Genomic DNA, 17380 nt, shown 5'->3' with positions numbered 1-17380 from the left:
CTTTACACCTTCCAATTCTGCATACTCCTCCAGTGGTTTGACAGCCAATGGTTAGACCTGGAAAGTAAAGACCAGGAGGTAATTGATGAAGTGGTGAAATAATTGTATTGAAAATGAAACCAGCACAAATGGTTCTGAACTAAAATAAATTCAGCACTCATGGGAAATGAATGCACTGCTTCACAAATGTCATGCGACTCGATGGTGGAGATGCAGGACTGTCACTAGAATCACAATCCATGACTAACTATTCTGTGGTGAAAGCTGAAAATGTGTTGCTGGTTAAAGCACAGCAGCTCAGGCAGCATCCAAGTGAACAGGAAATTCGACGTTTCGGGCCAGAGCCCTTCATTAGGAATGATTCCTGATGAAGGGCTCTCGCCCAAAACGTCGAATTTCCTTTTCCTCGGATGCTGCCTGACCAGCTGTGCTTTAACCAGCAACATATTGTCAGCTCTGATCTCCAGCATCTGCAGACCTCACTTTTTACTCTAACTATTCTGAGAACATTCTCAATGGAAAGTAATGAATTTCGGATGATATTCAAATTGAGTAAATAAAGTAAGAAACACCTACTACACTTATTTCCTTCAGGGAAAGTAAACTCATATTTTTTCCCTTATCTTCTTTATATGTGACTCCACATTCACCGAAATGTGATGGATTACTGAATGCCCTTCGGAGCCATTAGGAAGGTGCAATAAATGTTGGTTTTCCAAGAGATGCCTCAATCCCACGGACAGATTTTGTACATATCAACTAATTAAATTTAGTCACTCGTAAATCTAAACACTACAGACGAGAACGTGGTCTTCAGGGGGATGAATCTCCTCCACCTTACCTTCTGAATGCTTCTACACGATGTTTCATGATACATGGACTCATCTGAAAAGAAATTACGTTTTTGCAATCCTTCATCAGCAGTGCCCAGATGCACCGTCATCAAGAATCAAAGAACTAAGAACAGGGAAGTTCTCATGGTCACTGATTTCTTTTTTCTGCATTATGAACTACCTGGAGAATTGGAATTCTTTATATGATAACACAAATTATATTGCTTTTAATAATTGCAAAAGAAGAACTATTCCGTGATGTTCACTCATCAGTCAAACATCTCCTCAGATTAAGGAGATTTGTAGGTGGAGAGACAGAAATGAGTCATGATTAACCTGGTGAAAACCAGTGAGAGCACTCTGCAATGTTTCAGCGAAGTAAAATCAAATATGGAGGGCTACCATCGAACCATTGTTCCAGAACTGATGATCTCAAAGTACAATGTAAATGCTTCTTCTTGTTCATTCAGTCGTTGTGGGCATCACTCGTTTGACCAAATTTATTGTATATCTCTCATTATCCACACAGAACTTAAAAAGACAAGCACATTGCAGTGAGTTTGTCATCACAAGCAGCTGATTTCCTTCCCTGGAGAACGTTTAGAAACACATCAGTTTGCATCATATGTTCTGCATGTGGTTACCCAGTATCTAAGGCGTAGGATCACTGCTATTTCAACAGGCAGCAGTGTATAATCAGCGTGTTTTGGAAAATAATACGATATCATGGAGTCATATCCGTGCATACAATGGAAAGCGACAGTTCTGTCTAACGTCTAAAACGCGGGCTTGATATCCTAAATTAATGAAGTCGCATTTTCCAGCTTGTTGCCCGTATCCCACTAAACCTTTCCTATTCATGTAACCTTTAACATGACTTCGCAACATTGTAACTGCGCCAGACTCAGACATTTCCTCTGGCAGCTCAGTCCAGACCCACACAGCCTTCTATGTCGTAAAGTTGCCATTTGGGCGCCTTTTGAATCTTTCCCCTCTCACCCTTAACCTATGCCATCTAGTTTTGGTCGCCCCTACCCTGGGAAAAAGATTTTGGATATTCAACATATCCGCCCCAGTGATTTTATAAACTTCCATAAAGTAACCCCTAAACTCCCGAAACATCATGGAAATGAGGCACGAAATATTCATAATCTCCCTGTAATTCTAATAGTCCAGCCCCGGCAATATGCCGTGAATATTTTCTCTACCCATTAAAGTTTGCCATCATCTTTCCGATAACAGGAAAATGCTTGGAATTTTTGGTAATCCAAAATTGAAAGGAACATTCAGAAGTAACCTGTCCAATAAACCTGAAACTGTAATACCCAATGAATTGACCAACAAAGGCAAGGGTCCCAAATGTCTTCTTCACAGCACTGTCTAACGATGACTCCACCTTCAAGGAACTTTGAACTTGCAACCCAAAATCTCTTATGTCGGCAACGCAGCTCTCGACTCCCCGTTTAAATACATAAGTCTTGCCTTGCTTTGCATTGCCAAAAGGTAACACCTCATATTTATCCAAATTCACGACTCAGGCGACTGACTGTGTTTAGTTTGCACATACTCCACGTGTCTGCGTGGGTTTCCTCCAGGTGCTCCAGTTTCCTCCCACAGTCGAAAGATGTGCAGGTCAGGTGAATTGGCCATGCTAAATTGCCCATAGTGTTAGGGAATTGGGTAAATGTAGGGGAATGGATGGCTTGCGCTTCGGCGGGTCGGTGTCGACTTGTTGGGCCGAAGGAACTGTTTCCACACTGTAAATAATCAAATCTAAAAAAAAATTATACTCCATCTGCATATCCTGACCCATTGATTCATCTGATCAAGGCCCCTTTGTTCTCTGAGATAACCTCCTTCATTGTTAACAATATCGACAGTTTTGATTTTCTGTGCAAACTTAACAACCATGCTACGATATTTAGATGCAGGTCATTTGTATTAAAAAAAAACAAAAAAAATAGGCAGTGGACACGGCAGCAATCCTTGTGGTACGCAGCATATCACAGGACTCTACAATCATCCTCTTTCTCCTGCCTTGCAGTCATTTTTGTATCCAAATGTCTACCTCTCACTGGACGTCATGATATGATCTCAGCTTGCTCAGTATGCAATGGTTACACGATAAACATACTGATATTGGGCATTCAGTAGTTTGAAGATTGTGAATGTTCTGCGCTTGCGCAATGTATACTGTTTAAGGTTGTTGAGCCATCTGTGAGACAATCAGAAGTAAGCAGGCAGTACATTGACTTCAACATTGAAATGTTTGTAATGTGGGACAGCGGAAAATTAAACTTTGACAAGTCTGCAGCCACTGCACTGACTGCAGTATTATAATTCTGGATCAGTGATGCTGGAAGAGCACAGCAGTTCAGGCAGCATCTGGATGCTGCCTGAACTGCTGAAGTCTTCCAGCACCACTGATCCAGAATCTGGTTTCCAGCATCTGCAGTCATTGTTTTTACCTCTGCAGTATTATAATACCCTCTGCGAGAATGGGCGGCTATTCTGGCACTCAACATTGTGCAAACTATGTATTGTCGACAGTGATAAAATATTGAAGGTAATGCAATGACTCAATTAGGGATGACTGATATTTGGAAACGGTGTGAATTATGTAAGTACTGCAATACCTACAATGAAGAACAGTTAATATTTGAACGCTCAGCAGTGTTCATGTTATGCATTGTTAAAGTTACTTCAATGTCTACATTAACTGATGACTGATACTTGTACACTCAGCAGTACTAATTTTTGTAATTTGTATAGAAACACAATGTCTGCAGGATTAAAATCTCTATTCTATTACAGGTCGACCTTGTCACACTCTGCTGTTTGCAGACTATGTATTGTCTGCAAAAAGACAATGCTGACAGCAACAGCAAGAGATAACTGACATTGGACATTCAGTTGTGTGCATTCTGGGTATTGGACACACGAGCTAACAATGAGATGCTACATCTTATCCAGATTTATCGTGGGACAGTACAGTCTTTGTTGAATTCTGACAGACTGAATGGAGCCTTGTGGCCAGTGAGATCCGCGTTAAACGCAAATTTTTAACAGACTAATCGACTGTGCAAAAGCAGCCAAGATTGCTGCATACCGCATTCCTAAAATGGTAGTATTTCTTTCAGTTGTGTGATTTTAGGCTGATCTGCAACCCTTGAGGAGAGAATTGGCTCCACTTGATTCTCACTACTGGTTTGCATTTCAATAAGTAGCAATAAATGAAAAGCTACTGTGCGTCGTATTCGTGTGATGGAAATGTCTGCATCTCTTTTTACCCAGGAGGCTGGGGTTCATGTCTCCATTTCCATCTCAGATCCCGAAAGTATACGATTGACGTTAAATGTCATCAATGTATTGTTCAGAATTTTAAAAATGGCTGTTGTGTGTTGAGGCCACCATTGACATAGGACACTGCAGCAAAAAGCCTGTTTTTTAAAATCGTTGCCAATCTGTGGAGAATGACGCATTTTAATCCGTAAAAGAAGCTGTGAAATTATAACAAGACCGTTCCTTGATTCTTTTCGATGGTTCTGCTGCGAATTTCCTTTTCGAGTATTTATTTACTTTCAACATTGCATGTAATGACTAAATGAGATTACAGCTCACCTTAGCCCAGCAGTTTACACTTACTAAGTCTTCAAAGTAATTTATCCCAATCTGCAAATCAATCTTCGCCAAGACCCATTGATGAACCTCTGCCGGTAACTGAATTTCCCCAAACTCAATCATATCTTGGAAGCATACATGCAGATTTATGCGCACTGCTGTGTTGCTGATAACTACCACTCGGACAAATCAGCCATTACATTGTTGCTAACTCTGGGAGATGAGACTATGCAAATGGCGGTCTGATTGCCGCGATAAAATAAAAATAGCATGTCTATTCAGCATTCTGTGATGTGCTGGGATCTGGAACGTGCTGTTGGTTATTTCTTTTCATTCTGAATCTTCCATTCTCTGTATCAGTACCTTATTCTGCTTTTCCATCTCTATCTCACTTTTGATTTTATGTATCAACCTGCATCTATTTCCATGCCTGAAACTGATTACTCTATTCTCTGGGTCTCTATCTCTGAATTTTGTTCTTTCTTTGCTTTTCATGCAAAACAGTTTTTCTTCCCCCGTTTCTCAATTAGTTTCCTTGGTTATACAATGCACTATTCCCTACTTATTACGGAAATTGAGCAGTCTTCCAACATTCTTACGTTCTTCCAGAAGTTATCTTGCCTCCGCCGTGCCAGAATCCAGGAGATCGCCAATTGGATTTACTGGATTCTTAAGGGAGAGGATGAGCAGCTGCAAATCGTGTTACATATTGACACAAATGATATCGAGAAGAAAGGGATTGACGATCTGAAAAGTGCCGACTGAGTGTTGTTTGGAAGCTGAAGAGCTGATCGAGTACTGCAGTGATCTCAGGTTTCCAACCAGTGCCTCGAGACAGGTAGGTGAAGTACAGTCAGCGAGTGCAGCTTAACACGTGGCTGTGAGGCAGATGCGGGGGAGGGCTTCAGATACTTTGATCTCTGGGATGCCTTCTGGGGAAGCTGTACAAGAAAGACGGGTTGCACCTGAACTGGACGGGCACAATTCCCCTGTGTGGGAGATTTGTTAGTGTGGTTCAGGAAACTTTAAACTAGTTTACCAGGAGGTGTGAACCAGTGATACATATCTGAGAAGGGGGTAGTTGGAGATGGTACAGTGACAGGATATAATGAATCCATCAGGAAGGTTATTCACGTAATTAAACAAAGGAATCGGTTAAAGTGCGTCTGCTTTAATGCAAGGACTGTCAGAAATATCATTGTCAAACTTAGAACATGGGACTAGGATGTTGTGGCCAGAAAGGAGACGTGGGTTGCACAAGGGCAGGAATGGTCGCTAGATGATCCAGGGTTTAGAACGTTTAAGAAGAACAGGGAGGGTGATAAAAGGGGAGGCGGTATAACATTGCTAATCAGCGAGTGCATTACAGCTACAGAAACTAAGTTTGTTGAGGAACGTTTGTCTACTGAGTTAATATGGATGGAATTTAGGAGCAGCATGGGAGCAGTCACCTCATTGAAGGTTTTCTACACACCCCCAATTGGCATTAGAGTGGGTGAAGAACTAATCGACTGGCAGATTTTTGAAAACTGCATGGAACAGAATCATTGTATGGATGACTTCAACTTTCCAAATATTGACTGGGAACTCCTCAGTTCAGGTGATTTGGATGGAGCCGTTTTTGTGAGGTGTGTTCAGGAATTTTTCCTTGCTCCGAATATGGACAGGCTGACGGGGGGAGAGCCCATTTTGGATTTGGTGCTCGGAAATGAGCCAGTGCAGTTGTCAGATCTCGCAGTGGGAGACCATTTTGGTGACAGTGACCACAACTGCGTTTCGTTTATCATAGAGTTGGAGAGGGAAAGGAACATTTACCAAGGGAATAAACCGAATTGGGGAATATGGAATAATGACGCTATCAGACAGGAGTTGGGAAGTGTGCCAGGAAAATTGCACAAAGACAAATCATTTCCACTTTGCAGAGGGAGCACGGACCTTTCTCCACATCAACGTGTTCCAGTCTGAGCGCCTCAGTGCAACAACAATCCTCTCGATGCCAACGTACTCAGCGTGTGTGTGTCTGTGTCAATATGTGTGTGCACGTCTGTGTCAATATCTGTGTGCTTGTCTTTGCATGTTGCGTGTCCATGTGGATTTATGTTTTTGCGGGTGTGTCTGTTTATGTACGTGTGTCTGCGTGTGCGTGTGTGTCTTTGTATATGGTGTGTGGGTTTCTGTGTTGGTCTGTGTGCGTATGTGTGTGTGTACGTGTTTATGTGGTGTGTTGGTGTGTGTGTGCTTTAGTCCGTGTGTGTGTGCTGATGCTTTCGTATTTTTGGTGGTCTGTTTGATTTTGTGTATGTGCCTGTATGTATGTTGGTCTGTTTGTGTGTGAGTAGGTGTCTCCGTGTGCGTGTGTGCATGTGTAGGTGGGTGACTGTATGTGTGTATGTTCATAAATGCCATTGTTCGCGTGCCTGTGCATGTGTGTATGCGTCTGTGCATTGGGAGAGCGTGGGTGTCTGTGTTTATATGTGTATGTGTGCTGGTTTGTCAGTGTGTGTGTGTGTGTGTGTCTGTGTGTGTGTGCGTGTGTTTGTGTGTGTACGTCAAAGAGTGTGGCTGTGTAAAATCACATCAGGTCAGGCAGCATCTGAGATGCAGGAAAATCGACGTTTCGAACATGAGCACTTCATCAGGAATGAGGCCTAGGGGGTTGGGGAATAAATGGGAGGTTGTGTGGTCGTTTGGAAGGCCGCTGGGAATGCGGTGGGGGAATGAAGATGAGGAGAATGTGATAGGTAGTGGAGGTTGTACCAGATAGTTAGGAAAGATAATGGAAAGGCAGGGCTGAGCCCAATTGGAGGGTTGAATCTGTTGCTGTTAAGGGGAACCACCACATGTCCTTACGGCACTTGCTTCCAGTTCCTTTCTCCTATTGCTGACAGTAGACACTCTACCTTCTTCACGTGGTTGTGGAGGAACTAACTTCTTGTAACTCCTCTCAGTAACCGCCTCCCTGTCCGCAGTTATCCAAAGAAAATCCAATTGAAACTCCAGTTCCCTCAACGAGTTGGAGTTGTTTAGGCATCACACAAATGAAGTCAGCATGGACAATACAGGTGACCCTTACCTGCCACATAATGCAGGAGGAACATTCAACTGCCATAACCTCCAATCATGCGATTGTTAATACTCAAACAGACCGCTGAAATAAATGACACACGAAAAAAAGACACTTGCCACCTTCCCAACAGACACACAGATATTTTATTTTGATTAGAGGTTGGAGGATAGATGGAAGACGGTACCCAAAAAATCTTTTGGCAAAACCAACAGCCCAAACATGTAACCTCGCGAACTCTCAGACAGACGTCAGGATCTCAACAACAGGGGACCGAAGTGAATTAACTTAGACTGTATACGCACTTATCCCGACAGGCTCCACTCTTTCCTGGTGACCTTGCAGCATATCCGACATACTCCAGAAACTGCAAATTAAGAAAAATGGAAACACGAAGTAAGTTCTTGAACTATCTCTAACAAAAGGAACAAGGCTTTTTTTCAACCAGATAAGACAAATCATCGACAAATCAGCAGCACGTGACACACAGTTTAGAAGAAGCGGTTACACGGTGACTGGTGGCACAGTGTGAAACATTCTTTAACTGTTTGGATGGAATGAGTGTTCCACAGAAACTGGAGAACCTCAAAGTGGGACCTGTCTTCACGAAGGTCGTGGAACAGAAAACAAGTGTCTCCAGGCCATTCTGCCCAACAATTATTATTGGAAACACGCATCATTCTGAGATTCAGGAAGGAATTGCATGTCATTTAAAAAAGCTTCTAGGAAAGAGAATTCCAACTTGAATGAATTCCTACTTGAATTTCTCCTCATTCCGTTTTCCCGTCCCATTTATCCTCAGGACACCATAGATTTTAACTATAACCGGATTGGTGATATGGTCAATGATAAATTTTCTGATAGGCTCAACTTCAATGATAGGAACAAGTCAGGCAGTTTTCTTTAGTCAACAAAGAATAGTAGGCTAATTCCTGAAGTGAGCTGCCGCTACAAATGTACAAAGCCTAATGACGACAAATTTGGATGATAAAAACACCCAACTGATCCACTCTCCTCAAATTATTGTCTGACATTATCAGATCACCTCTCATTTCAAGGGTTAAACCCCCATAATATAAGCACTTCAAACCGGGAGTAAATGAAGTGAAACATCTCTGAACAGCTTCTAAAGTAACTATATCCTTTCTCAGTTCAGAACACCAAACACACTTCACACACAGTTCTCCAGTTGTTTTCTCAGTCAGACTGGTCCAGCTGTAGAAACACGTCCTTCCCACTGGGTTGTTTAAAAATACACCCAGCAGGCACATTTTACATCTTTTTTTTCTTTTATATGTTATCTTCAATCTATTACTGTGACGGGAACATTTATTTTCTTTTCTTTCTTTGTTGAAACTTACATTCTCAGAGAGGGTTGGAGGCAGAGATACTGAATATTTCTGAGACACAGACAGAAAGACTCATGGAAAACACGGAGTCAAGGATTATGAGGGAGTGAACAGGAATGAGCAGTGTGGGTAAAAAATGCAGACAATGCTACCAAATGAAACTACATTTTACCAGAGCAGCCAGGAATATAGTGAAAGATGAAATGATCATTTCAAAATGCTGGAAGTGATGGAATTACGTTGCTCTCGTCCCAGAGAATCGTCGGGCAGACAAATTATGGTGGTTGAACCTGATGGTCACCACTCGTCCGGTCTGGAGGTGAGGTTGAGAAACCTGGCCCTTCATAGTAACCTCTGTCAGTGTGGGAAATTGAACCTGCGCTATTGACCTTCCTCTGCATTATAAACCAATCATCCAGCCAACTGAGTGGGAGACTATGCAACTGCTCTGAACAGAAATAGTTAAAGGCAAATGGCAACATAAATTTGAATAAGAAGGAAGAAGCTACGAGTCAGACAATATTCATGATAAAGACTCACTGAGATATTACAATAATTTCAACATTGTATTGCTGGAGACAATACATATTCTGCACACTGATGAGTGCTATGATTCTAAGACATCGCATTGTTGTCCAAACGATCCAAGTTAGACACTCTTGCCTGTCCCAAAAGCAGTCATCACACACGTAAGATATTATGTAACCATTTGCAGAACTGATGAGTTTCTAAAAGTCCTCCAGGGAAGGAAACCAGCTGCATGGGATTGCAAACTCACTGCAATGTGTTTGTCTTTTTTAGGTCCCACTGAATAATTAGAGATGTACAATACATTTGGATCAACCCCATCGATTGGATGAACAAGAAGAGCATTTACATTATCCATTGAGGTTTTCTGTTCTGGAACGATGGTAGATGCAACCGCTCCTTATTTGATTATACAAAGCTGAGTAACTGCAGAAAATTCCCATCGATTTTCACCAGGTTAATCATGATTCATTTCTGTCTCTCCACTAACAAATCTCCTTAATCTGAGTAGATGATTCACTGATGCACAAAATGTTCCTTTTTCATACACATCATGGAATCGTTCCTTATTTTTACAACTCTTAACAGCAACGTAGTTTGCGTTACCCTATAAGGAGTTCCAATTCTCCAGCTAGTTCATAGTGCAGAAAGAAGAAATCAGCGACCATGAGAACTGCCCTGTTCTTAGTTCTTGGATTCTTGGTGACAGTGCAGCTGCGCACGTCTGTTGAAGGAAAGACACCACCTTCTCCCGTTCCACTTGAGTCCATTTCGCCTCAAACATCCTTTAGAAGCATTCAGATAGTCAATTGAATCTGATTAGTCCCCTGAAAACTACATTCTCATCTCTCGTGTTTAGATTTACAAATGCCTAAAAAGAATAAATTGATATCTATAAAAAGCCGGATTTGGAATGGACGTATTTCTGGCAATGCCAGCATTTTTTTACCTTCCTAATGGCCCCAGAGGACATTCAGAAGTGAATCACATTTCTGTGACTCTGCAGTCACATGTAAAGAAGAAATGATAAGAATATCAGTTTACTTTCCCTGAAGGATATGAGTTGAGTGGGCATTTCTTACTATCAGTTTACAATTTGAAGCTCATTCAAACTTCATTATCTTCTATTGAGATATTCTAAGACAGGTCCTCAGAACATGAGCTTGTTCTGGATTGTGATTCTGTGGACAGTCCTGAAAGTTCACCCACCAGTCTCACGGCATTCGGTGAATCGTTGCACTTAGTTCCCTTTAGTGCGGAATTCATTTCAGTTCAGAAGCATTTGCAGTGTTGCCTTTTAGATTTGAATTATTTCACCATTTCATCAATTGCCTCCTCATCTTTGCCTTCCAGCTTCCAAGCCCTGCCAAGACGCTGGAGGAATATGCAGGGTTGGAGATTGCCCAGAGGGTGAAACCCAGTTGGAAGAGATGTGCTTAATGTATCTTAAGTGTTGCAAAGACGTCGTAAATTGAATCGTGAAATGGTAAAAGTGTGGGTTACCAAGGTGCATCAGAGGCTGTGGCTGAAGTTGGCTGCTGTCTCTGTAATTTATTGTCTCTTGACTGTGTACGTCCCCATAAAACCTTCTCCATTTCTATTGAACCGTGAATAAAGCCCCCACTGTATTGCTCACATGTCGTGCCACGTGTCTTCTTCCAGATTGTGCGCAGAATGAATGATATTGTCGCTCCTTTGGGTAGTGAGGGGGAAGAAAGTCCAATAAGTAGCAGAAACGCAGTCGTCTCTGTCGGCTGCAAACTAGCCTCCTTCAGAATCTTTCAATTTGAGTCCATAGCGAATGACAGACTAATATTGTCTCAAGTATGAACAGGTGTACAATAAGCAGCTCCTTCCATTTCCATGGTCACCTTGATCCAGAAAGTGAACGGCGGCAGATATACAGGAATTCCATTACCCTGCTAGTTTCTCTCTGATCCACTCACCGTCCTGATTTCGAAATGTATAAATGGTTACTTATATTTCATCAAAATCCGAGACTTTGCTCCCAAACGTTTCATTATGGGCCCCTTCACAGCACCCGATCAGCAAATGGTTCAAGTAGAAGTTCACTCGCCTCCCCAAACATTCTCAATCGGGCAACTGTGACGAGCGACAAATAACCGGACGGTCAGCGTCACTCATGACGCATCAATGAAAAGAAGTCATGGTTTAGTGAATTCAGTGAAGCTTTGCTTTTCGGGGAATTAATCTCTGGGATATGCTTCCCTCCCACACCTCGTTTTCATCTGACTGCAAATCTGTCTTGTTGACTACTACTGAGTTGTTTTCCATCCTTCCATTCTCTTTGACTTTCGAGACTCGACTGTGTACATACAAGTGGGTTACCTCATATTACAACAGGATCTGGAACAGATGGGCCAATGGGCTGAGAATTGGCAGACTGGGTTTAATTCAGATAAATGTGAGGTGCTGGAATTTGGGAAAGCAAATCTTAGCAGGACTTGTATACTTATTGGTAAGATCCTTTATTGGCCATTGGAGAAAGCGAGGACTGCAGATGCTGGAGATCAGAGCTGAAAATATGTTGCTGGAAAAGCGCAGCAGGTCAGGCAGCATCCAAGGAGCAGGAGAATCGAAGTTTCGGGCATGAGCCCTTCTTCAGGAATGAGGAAAGTGTGCCCAGCAGGCTAAGATAAAAGGCAGGGAGGAGGGACTTGGTGGAGGGGCGTTGGAAATGCGATAGGTGGAATGAGGTTAATGTGAGGGTGATAGCCCGGTTTGGTGGTGGCGGCAGAGAGGTCAGGAAGAAGATTGCACGTTCGGAAGGTGGTGCTGAGTTGGGTCTGAGACAAGGTGGGGAGAGGGGAAATGATGCATCTGGAGAAACCTATGATCATCCAATGTGGTTGGAGTGTTCCGAGGCGGAAGATGAGGCGCGCTTCCTCCAGACGCCATGTTGCTATCGTCTGGTGTTGGAGGAGTCCAAGGACCTGCATGCCCATCGTGTTGTGGGGGAGGGAGTGGAAGTTTTCAGACACGGGGCGGTTGGGTTGGTTCGTCCGGGTGTCCCAAGCAGGCGGCCTGTCTCCCCAGTATAGCGGCGGCCACATCGGGTGCAATGGATGCAGTAACTGATGTGTGTGGAGGTGCAGGTGAATTTGTGGCAGATATGGAAGGATCCCTTGGGGCCTTGGAGCGAAGTAAGGCGGGAGGTGTTTCTGCAAGTTTTGCATTTCTTGCGGTTGCAGGGGAAGGTGCCAGGATTGGAGGTTGGGTTGGTGGGGGGTGTGGACCTTACGATGGAGTCACGGAGGGAGTAGTTTTTCCAGAACGCTGATAGGGGAGGGGAGGGAAATATATACCTGGTGGTGGGGTCCCTTTGGAGGTGGCGGAAATGACGACGGAGGACACGATGTATATGGAGGTTGGTGGGGTGGTAGGTGAGGACCAGTGGGGTTTTGTTCAGGTGGCGATTGGAGGGGCGGGGCTCAAGGGCGGAGTATGAGGAAGTGGAGGAAATGCGGTGGAGAGCATCGTCGATCACGTCTGGGGGAAATTGTGGTCTTTGAAGAAAGAGGCCATCTGAGTTGTACGGTGTTGGAACTGGTCCTCCTGGGAGCAGATGCGGCCGAGAGGAAGGAATTGGGATTATGGGATTGCGTTTTTCAAGGGGGCAGAGTGGGACGATGTGAAGTCTAGGGAGCTGAGGTAGTCGGTCGATTTACAGTAAACGTCCGTGTTGATTTGGTAGCCCGAGATAGAAATAGAGAGGCCTAAGTAGTGAAGGGAGGAGTCTGAGACGATCCAGATAAGTTTGAGGTCGGGCAGAAGGTATTGGTAAAGTGGATGAACTGTTTAACCTCCTCGTGGGAGCACGAGGCAGCGCCGATACAGTCGTCGATGTAGCGGAGGAAACGTTGGGGGTGGTGCCAGTGTAACTGCGGATGATGGAATGTTCCACATATCCTACGAAGAGGCAGGCATAGCTGGAGTCCATGCGGGTGCTCATGGCTACTCCTTTGGTTTGGAAGAAGTAGGAGGATTGGTAAGAGGTGCAGGGTGAGGAGCAGTTCAGTCAGTTGAAGGAGGATGTCAGCGGAAGGGTACTGGTTGGTACGGCGGGAAAGGAAGAAATGCAGGGCTTTCAGTCCTTCGTGATAGGGGATGGATGTGTACAGGCACTGGATGTCCATGGTGAAGATGTGGCTTTGGGGACTGGGGAAGCGAAAAACATGGAGGAGGTGGATGGCATGGGTGGTGTCCCGAGCGGGGAATTATTGGACTTGGGGAACAGGACCGTGTCGTGGTATGCAGAGATGAGTTTGTGGGGCAGAAGCAGGCTGAGACATTGGGTGGGTCGGCCGGGGCAGTCAGGTGTGTGAATTTTGGGCAGGAGCTAGAAACGGGCTGTGCAGGGTTTTGGGACTACGGGCTTGGAGGAGGTGGATGGGAGATCCCCTGAGGTGATGAGATTCTGGATGGTCTGAGAGATGTTGGTTTGGTGGTGGGAGATGGGGTCATGGTCTAGGGGACAGTAGGAGGAGTTGTCCATGAGCTGGCATTTAGCCTCAGCGGTGTAAAGGTGGATGCGCCAAAACCACTACCGCGCCTCCCTTGCCTGCTGGTTTGATAGTGAGGTTGGGGTTGGAACGGAGGGAGTGGAGGGCTGCACGTAACGAATGTGAGAGGTTGGAGAGGGTGAGAGTGGATGTGAGGTAGAGGTGGTTAATGTCGTGACAGCAGTTGGCTATGAAGAGATCGAGGACAGGTAAGAGGCCAGCACGGGGTGTCCAGGTGGATGGAGTGTCAGAGGGAGAAGTGTTCGTCAGAGGGAGGGCGAGAATCCTGGTTGAAGAAGTAGGCGCGGAGGCGAAGGCGGTGGAAGAAGTGTTTAATGTTCTGCTGCGTGTTGAACACATTAATTCAAGAGAAAAGGGGATTGAAGGTGAGGTCTCTGCTGAGGACTGATCTTTCATCCTCAGAGAGTGGTAGTACTGGAGGGATGGTGAAAACTCGGCAGTACTGGGAGCTATGACCTGGTGTGGGGTGGATCTGGGAGTGGGTGCGGAGTTAGGCGTATGGGCGGGAATCAGGGCGGCGACACAGATCGGTGTGGGGGCGGGGTTAGGCATGGTGACGGAGACCGGCATCGGGGCAGAGACACATGCGCCGTTTTCGTTGTGCAGGTAAGTGATGTGGCTGGGGGCGAAAATGACTGCGGCGACGGTATCCCGGGGGGAAGTGGCTGTGGCGACGGCAGAAACGGTGTTATTCCCGATAGCCGTGGATCCCGTGAATCTGTCGGCGATGGTCCTCCTGGCAATTTTGGAGGCGGTTGTCTGGGTGGTGATCACGGAGGCTGCAAGGTCAGTGGGGGCGGAAGTGACGCCATGGTTCGCGGTGGCGGTTGCTTCTCCTGGTGCTGCAGCGGCCGCATGGTTAATGGCGCCCGAGTGATTTCGGAGGCCAATGGAAGATGCTGAAACAGTTGGGGATTCAGAGTGTGGGGGTAAGTACATGAAAGTTTTTGGTATTTACTGTCTTTAATTTCCCATGTGGCTCGGAAGAACTGCTGGTTTAGTGTATAGATTGTTCTCTGGATTCTTGCAAGAGGATTTGAAGTAGGTTAAAACCTTCGAGGAGAAAGTGAGGACTGCAAATCCTGGAGATCCGAGCTGAAAATGTGTTACTGGAAAAGTGCAGCGGGTCAGGCAACATCCAAGGAGCAGGAGAATCCATGTTTCGGGGATGAGCACTTCTTCATACAGCCCTTGGTCATAGTATTGAGTACAGGAGTTGGGAGGTCATGTTGGTGCTGTGCAGAACATTGTTGGAAAGTTGCATGCAGTTCTGGTCTCCTTCCATCGACAAGATGCTGTGAAAAGTGGAAGAGTTCAGAATTAATTTGCCAGGATGTTGCCAGCGTTGGAGGATTTGTGCGATAGGGAGAGGCTGAACAGGCTGGGGCTATTTTACCAGGAGTGTCGGAGGGTGAGTGGAGACCTTACAGAGGTTTGCAAAATGATGAGGTGCATTGATAGGATAAATAAGCGAAGTTATTTCCCTGGGATTGGGGAGTCCAGAACGAGATGGCACAGGTTTAGTGTGGGAAGGGAAAGATATAAAAGAGACCAAAGAGGCAACTTTTCCACACAGAGGGTGATGCGTGTTTGGAATGAGCTACCAGATTAGATGATGGAGGCTGGTGCAATTTCAATATTTAAAAGGCATTTGGATGGGAGCATGAATCGGAATGGTTTGCAGGGATATGTGCCACGTGCTGGCAGGTGGGATGAGATTAGGTTGGGATATCTGGTCGGCATAGACGGTTTGGACCGAAGGGTCTGTTTCAATGCTGTACATCCCAATGACTCCATGACTCTTCTTATCCTTGTTTTCACTTTTACTCTCTTCCTGTCCCTTTCTCTTCAATATTCTCTCCCCCATCTTTACGTCTTTCTATTTCATCAGCGTTCCTTCCATATTTCTCTCCTTCATTCTCTCCAAATCTCGAACTATTTCATTCTTTTTTTCTGTCGATTTCACATATATCGCTTCACCTGTCTGTCACACTTCTACAGTTGTCTCCTGTTTAATATTCATCGTTATCTCTGTATGACACTTTTTCTCCCGGTGTCTCATTTTTCACTTTTTCTTGCTTTCCCCTGCCCCTTGCTTTATTTTCTCTTTCTGCCTTTTGTCTGTCGTTCCAGGAAATGGAAAAACAGAAATGACAGAGCAAGAGAAGCTGGGAGAATGGAGGTTCTCCCTGAACGACTAGAATGAGACAGCCATTTCAATTGCAGAATTCTGTCGATTCGCTGGTCTAAAATAGTGTGCGAAAATAGACAGAGGCGAATGTCAGTGGATGTGTGGGGGCTACATTTAAGCAGCTATTTCATAACACGCAGCAAGGATTGACTATGGCAAAAAGAAAGACTCGATAAAAAGATGAACCAGCCGTGGTGCACAAAAGCTGTCAAGGATACAAAACAATCACAAACGAAAGAATTCAGATTGGCAAGCAATAGTGTCGGCCGAATTTGGGATGTTTATTTTCGGAACCAGAAACAGGCAATACAGAGCTAAATGAAAAGGAACAGCACAAAATTGACAAGAAATATATAAACCAGCTGCAAGAGCGTTTGCATACAGAATTAAACAAAATACAATATGTGTGTAAACTTTGGAAAAAAGTCAGGATATCATAAGTGGGACAGCCGGAGGATGGAAATGGGGAGTTCATTTCAGGGAACAGGCAGAGAATTAACAACAATATTTCGCATTGTTCTTCACAGGGGACGTCACGGATTATGTAATAGAACATAGAATATAAAACAGAGAACGTTACAGAACACGAGAGGTTCTTCTGCCGTCAAAGACGTGCTGACCTGTCAATTTAATCTGACACCCATCGAACATACACCGTTCCATTGTTGTCCATATATATATGTCCATATATATATGTCCAATGCCTATTTAAATGCCCGAAACGTCGGGGTATTTACTACCTTTGTAGACAGGCCGTTCCATGCTGATACTACTCTCTGAGTAAAGAAACTGCCCATTGCGTCAGAACTAAATCTATCACCCCTCAAATTTTATGTTTGGTTCTCTCTGTCTGACCTTACCCGAGGAAAAAGTATCTCACTGTCCACCCAACCTAACACTTCGATTATGTTATACGTCTCGATGGAATCACCTCTCAACCTTCTTCTATCCAACGAAATCAGTTTCAGTTCGCTCAGCCTTTCCTCGTCAAACATTCCTTCCATTCAAGGCAACACCTGAGGAAATTTCATCTGAACCCTTTCCAAACCTTCCACGTCATTCCTATATTGTCGTGGCCAGAAATGTACAAATACTCCATGTTCGGCCTTACCAGTGTCTTGTACACCTGAAACATGTCCTGTCGGTTCCGAAACCACTCACCCTACCAATGAAAGCCAACACACCGGATGCCTTTTTGACAACCCTATCAGCCTGGGTGGAAAGTTTCAAGGATTTATGTACTTGGACAA

This window comes from Hemiscyllium ocellatum, chromosome 49, assembly GCF_020745735.1.
Source record: "Hemiscyllium ocellatum isolate sHemOce1 chromosome 49, sHemOce1.pat.X.cur, whole genome shotgun sequence".
Lineage (NCBI taxonomy): Eukaryota > Metazoa > Chordata > Chondrichthyes > Orectolobiformes > Hemiscylliidae > Hemiscyllium > Hemiscyllium ocellatum.
The sequence above is the reverse complement of the archived record's forward strand: the minus strand, read 5'-3'. Positions refer to the sequence as shown.